The sequence below is a fragment of the Marmota marmota genome, unplaced genomic scaffold (genome assembly GCF_001458135.2).
Source record: "Marmota marmota marmota unplaced genomic scaffold, marMar, whole genome shotgun sequence".
Classification (NCBI taxonomy): Eukaryota; Metazoa; Chordata; class Mammalia; order Rodentia; family Sciuridae; genus Marmota; species Marmota marmota.
Genome location: NW_026000207.1, coordinates 1,566,184 through 1,571,710, shown reverse-complemented (window position 1 = coordinate 1,571,710; position 5,527 = coordinate 1,566,184). Strand labels below are relative to the sequence as shown.

Here is a 5,527-nt window from a genome sequence, read left to right as displayed (position 1 = left end):
AGAGGCACTGGGACACTGAGTCACATCCCCAGCCCTATTTCATATTTTATTTAGAGACAGAGGCTCACTTTTGCTGAGGCTGGCTTTGAACTTGTGATCCTCCTGCCTCAGCCTCCTGAGCTGCTGGGATTACAGGAGTGTGCCACCGCACCCGGCTCATCTCTTTTCTTTATAGCCACATTGGGTCCAATATTTGTGAGTGAGATTTACTTTTAAAATACACAAGGGCCTGACCACTTCTCACTATTGCTACTGTTAAGCTCCCAACCCATCTTTCTTAGAGTATCCCAGTAGCCTCTTACCTGTTTTCCCTGTTGCATATCAGCCTTGGCCTACTGGAATCTACTCTTCATTGCATATGGTAGTTAGATGGTCTCTTTCAAGCATAAATCAGAACATGTTCCTTGGGCACACAAATCTCTCCGATGCCTCTCCACAACAGACCATGGTCTGCAGAAGGCCCTGCCGCATCCTGGTCCTTGTTCCCTACCATTCTTTCTCTCACTCATGCTTTCTGGCTACCATGGCCTCTTGCTTGCTGTGGTTGGATAGTCACTTTTTCTCTGGACTCGGTGCTTTATCCAGCCTTAAACACTGCCTGGCAAACTTCCCCTTAGGACGTTACGCCAGCTCTCTGTAGAAGCATCACATTTTTTGCGAGGCCTTCCTTGACCAGTGGCCTGTCACTTCCTACCATTCCACAAGCTGCGCCTGTTCTAACTTACTTTCTCCATGGCACCACTTCTTCTTCTCTCTCTTTTTTTTAAAATATTTTTTTTTTAGTTGTAGATGGACACAACATCTTTATTTTTATTTGCTTATTTATTTTTTTTTTTATGTGGTGCTGGGGACCGAATCCAGGGCCTCAGGTATGCGAGGCAAACACTCTACAAAGCTACAACCCCAGCCTTGGCACTTTTTATTAGAAGTAAAATGTATTTGGTTATTTGTTCATTGACTCGTTTCTTCCTGAGACAGTCAACCGCAAGAAGGCAGGGATCTTTGAGCCGATTTGCCTTGCATTCCCAAGGTTCAGAAGTACCTGGCTTAGAGTGCTGCTCAGTAGACATTTGTTGAATGAACAAATGGAAGGCCCTTCCTGAGGTAGCACCGAATCCTTACTGGTGCTTGCACTGTATACAGGAGAAAGGAGGTGCCGTTGCATTCTAGGAAGCAATGACGACTTTTTTTCTTTTTAGATTTATTGATTCATTAGTTCTAACCAGTTACACATAACCGTAGAAAGCTCCTTGATTCATCATACACAAATAAAGCAGAATTTTTCACTTCTCTGGTTGTGCATGAAGTAGTCAAACAATTGGTGCAATCATACATGTACCAAGAGTAATGATGTCTGTCTTATTCCACTGCCTTTTGAAGGAATAATAATAAAGAAGAGACAGAGACAAGGTGCAGAGGCAGGAAAGTGGCAGAGTGGCTGAAAGACCTTTATTTATATCAACAGGTTGCATTAGGTCATTACTACCACAACCACATTATTGTTCAGAGTGTCAGTAAGGTTGCTTGTTCTGCAGTTACATTTCATAGTTATAGTATGCAATGTCAGGAGCTTTGTGCAGTTCTCTGAAGTTACTGTTAGGTGGGCAGCTCCAGGAGCACTGGAGCTTGGTGAAACACTGTAGCTATCTAGCAAGCAGGTCCCTTTATTCCCAGGAGCTATGTCCCTAAGACTAAGGTGAAGCTGATAGGACTCTAGCATGCACGGCATTGCCATAGCAACTGGGCATCCTATGCCTTGGCACAAACTTTCCCAGGTACCCAGCATGCCACAGCCCTGAAGTCATCAGGGACCCCAATCCCAAACACACAACTCCTACAGTCTTTCCCACCCCTTTAGCCCCTCCCCACTAGACCTCTTTTTATAGAAACTTTTTTTTTAGTTTTTAACGGACCTTTATTTTTATTTATTTATTTATTTATTTATTTATTTATATGCGGTGCCAGCAGCCAAACCCAGTGTCTCACACATGCTAGGCAGGTGCTCTACCCCTGAGCTACAACTCCAGCCTGAATGGACCTCTTCTGTCAAATCAGAAAATCAAGCTGATTCTTCTCTATAGCCCAAATTCAGTTATGGCATTAAGTTGGAATTATTAGAATTTCCTGATGTATTTTTTCTAATATCTGTCGGATTTTATATAATTGGAGTTGTCAAATTAGGGCTTTCTACAGAAATCAGCATGTCATCATCATCATTGTTTCTTTCAAAAACAAACTTAACCCGAAGTGGTGACAAATTAATCTTTTCACTTGCTTTCACTGAGGGGTTAGAAGGTTCAGTTCATAGAAATCACTCCCCCTCCCCCTTTTTTTTTTGTACTAGGGATGAACACAAGGGGCTTTACCACTGAGCTTCATCCCTAACCCATCTTATTTTTTGAGAAAGGGTCTGGTTACATTGCTAAGGCTGGTGTTTTGAAATCGTGATCCTCTTCTTCAGCCTCTCAAGCTGTTGGGATCACAGGCATGTCCCACCACTCCCAGCAGAAGTCCCCACATCGTTCAGACAATTAACTCTTATTTCTTACCCAAACTCATGGTTTCTAGATTTGCAATCTTACTGGCTGTGTTACTGGATAAGAATCTGGTTCCACACAGTTTTGAGGTAATATTGCTGTTCTCATATGTCTTTGAAGTCTGGCTATTTTTGTAAGGGGTTCGTCAGCTATTGCTTCAATTTTATTCCGGTTCCTGTTTTCCCCATGTGTTCATTCAGTTCTTTATCAAATAGCTTGTAATTTGTGAATAGAGATCACATTGAATCAAATGCCTGACCTGTTCCAGTGCTGCTGTTCAATTTTCCAAAGCTACACAAATATTTTCATTAGTTGGCTCTGAAGTTTTCATGCACCTAACGTTTTGTTTTCTGAAAGCATCATCTTCTTTTGATTCATACTATCCATGTCAAGTAATGACTGCCACTTTGAGTTTGTGATTTTACAGTTTGAAATGCTGGAGTGACAGGTTCTACTGTTTTCTCTTTTCAGAATATTAGTAGTAGTTGGAAGAATGAGCTGAATTCACCAAGTAAGGTGTTTTCTCCACAGCTAAAAAACATTAGTCTAGATTTAAAATGTTATTTTGCCTTTTATCAAGTGACTCTGGCGTTTGCTTCTAAATTGGAAATCATCTTGTCAATACTCTTATCATTTAAGGTGTTTTTAACTACACCAGTCAATATAGTGGGTAGGCAGAAAATGGATTTTAGATCACAATTCTCTTCTGGTTCGAAACCAGTTTCTGTTACTTTTGTCTGATATTCAAGATTAGTTTCAGAAGTGTTCTGTGAATCTTCTGCCTTTTGTATAAACAATTTGCTGTGAGACTCTGTTGTTTTTCTTAGCTTTTGGAATGAATGACACACAGCTTGTACATCAATGTATTCCAGTTGATATTGGAATCTACGATTCATTGTTGGTTCATTAGATCCTCAGGAACCACTCCACTGTGAGAATACTGCATCAGGTACAGTCCACTGGGCCTCAGAAGTCTCAGAATGTCCCCAGTTGCTAGTCTGACCCCAGTATTTTTCTTTTGCGGGAGCTTTTGATACCTTCCGTTGACTTCTACCTGGCCTTGCCGTCTTGCATATCCTTACAACACAGATGTTCAGGTGGGTTGGGTGTGGCATCTGCAATCCCAGCAACGTGGGCAGCTCAGGCAGGAGGATCCAAGTTAGAGGCCTGCCTGGGCAACTGAACAGGCTGGTTCAGTGGGCGCAGTCCATAGTTGTCTGGCTCCACTGTCTCTGGGCTGGAACCAAAGCAGAGCATCACCGCCACCTGCCAGCTCCCAGCCAGGGCTCTGTGAACGGTCAATCCAGCAGTCCGACCTTTCTGCACACGCACTTGACTCCGTGCTGTGGATCCAGTGGTTCACCCAGAGCAGGCCCAAAGCCTAGGCTGGGAGAGACCACCTCCCCTGCACCCCCAGGATCGACATGGAAGTGGTATTTGAGTCACATTTCCATCAGTGTTGACTATGCTTGCTGTTTCTGAATCTGTCAACTTTACATGCTCTTTATCAGTCTTATGAAAATTAGGGACTGAACTCACCCCACCAAGAGAGTTATACTTTAGCTTAAAATATAGCTAGCCGGGCTGGGGATGTGGCTCAAGCGGTAGCGCGCTCGCCTGGTATGCATGCGGCCCGGGTTCGATCCTCAGCACCACATACACACAAAGATGTTGCGTCTGCCGAAAATTAAACAATAAAAATAAATAAAAATAAAAAAAAATATATAGCTAGCCTATATTTCTTATTTATCAACATAAGACTTCTTGAATTCTTGGTCTACCAGTAATTTGGTCTGATTATTCTCTCTTTGCTAGTTAGAGTGTGACCCTCCCCACCCCCCACTCTTCTGTTTGAGAGCTACTGGTTTTTTTAAGCTAGTTCTGCTGTTTTCTTCCTTACCCTTCCACAGTTTGGTGGAGGCAAACTTTTTTTTTTTTTTGTACCAGGGATTGAACTCAGGGGCACTCAACACATCCCCAGCCCTATTTTGTATTTTATTTAGAGACAGAGTCTCACTGAGTTGCTTAGTGCCTCACCCTTGCTGCGGCTGGCTTTGAACTTGTGATTCTCCTGCCTCAGCCTCCTGAGTCACTGGGATTAAAGGCTTGCACCACTGTGCCCAGAGAGGCAAACTTTTAATACCCTAAAAAAAAAAAGCATTTGGTTGTGGGCTGGGGTATGGCTCAGTGGTAGAGCACATGCCTAGCATGTGTGAGGCACTGGGTTCAATCCCCAGCACCATATAAAACTAAAACAAAATAATGCTATTGTGTCCATCTACAACTAAAACTATTTTTATAAAAAATATATATTTTGTGTTAATTGCCTGTCCAAAAATATCAGTACCTGGCCTCATGCTTTCAGTTATTATTGGATGGGTATTTCTAAGATTTTAGTAATTTTACTTCATAACTTGGCAGGTGCTTTTCTGTATTCTGTCATTGATTTGAGAGAGAAAACTAGCTTAATTCTGTTTTTTTTTTTAATTTTTGTTTTTAGGAAACAGACATTTTTTGAAAGCTTTCACAATGTTCTCATATTCAGTATTCTGTGATTTCACAAATGTATTTCTGGATTTCCCCACTATTGTTGTTTTTGCAGTTAATCCTGTCCACTATTCAGTAAGCTATTCCAAGCTGAACATGAATGACTTGCTTCAGCCTAGAAATATTCTCAATTATTTGTGATACATTCTTCTTAAATTCTGTCGATTTTTTAAAAATCATAGTCAGATGTGGACCTTTTAAATTTCCATGTCCATTTTCATATTTTTCTGTCTCTTTATGTATTTGGAGATTTTCCTTAATTTTCTTTCACAACTTGATTATTACAGCAGTAATTCTTTTATTCTTGGGGGTTCTGTATTATTATTCCTTTTAAAAATAGTTTCCTATTTTAAAAATGCAACATCTCTTCATATCTCAGATTATACTGGAATTCTCACTTTCCTCCCTTACGACACAACTTGACCTTCTGGATTTAGTGCAGT

General features: G+C 41.3%; 1 pseudogene; it reads right to left on the bottom strand.

Moving 5' to 3' along the window:
- Positions 1–1,818: 1,818 nt before the first annotated feature.
- Positions 1,819–4,541, bottom strand: LOC107158843 (annotated as a pseudogene).
- Between the last annotated feature and the right edge of the window lie 986 nt (positions 4,542–5,527).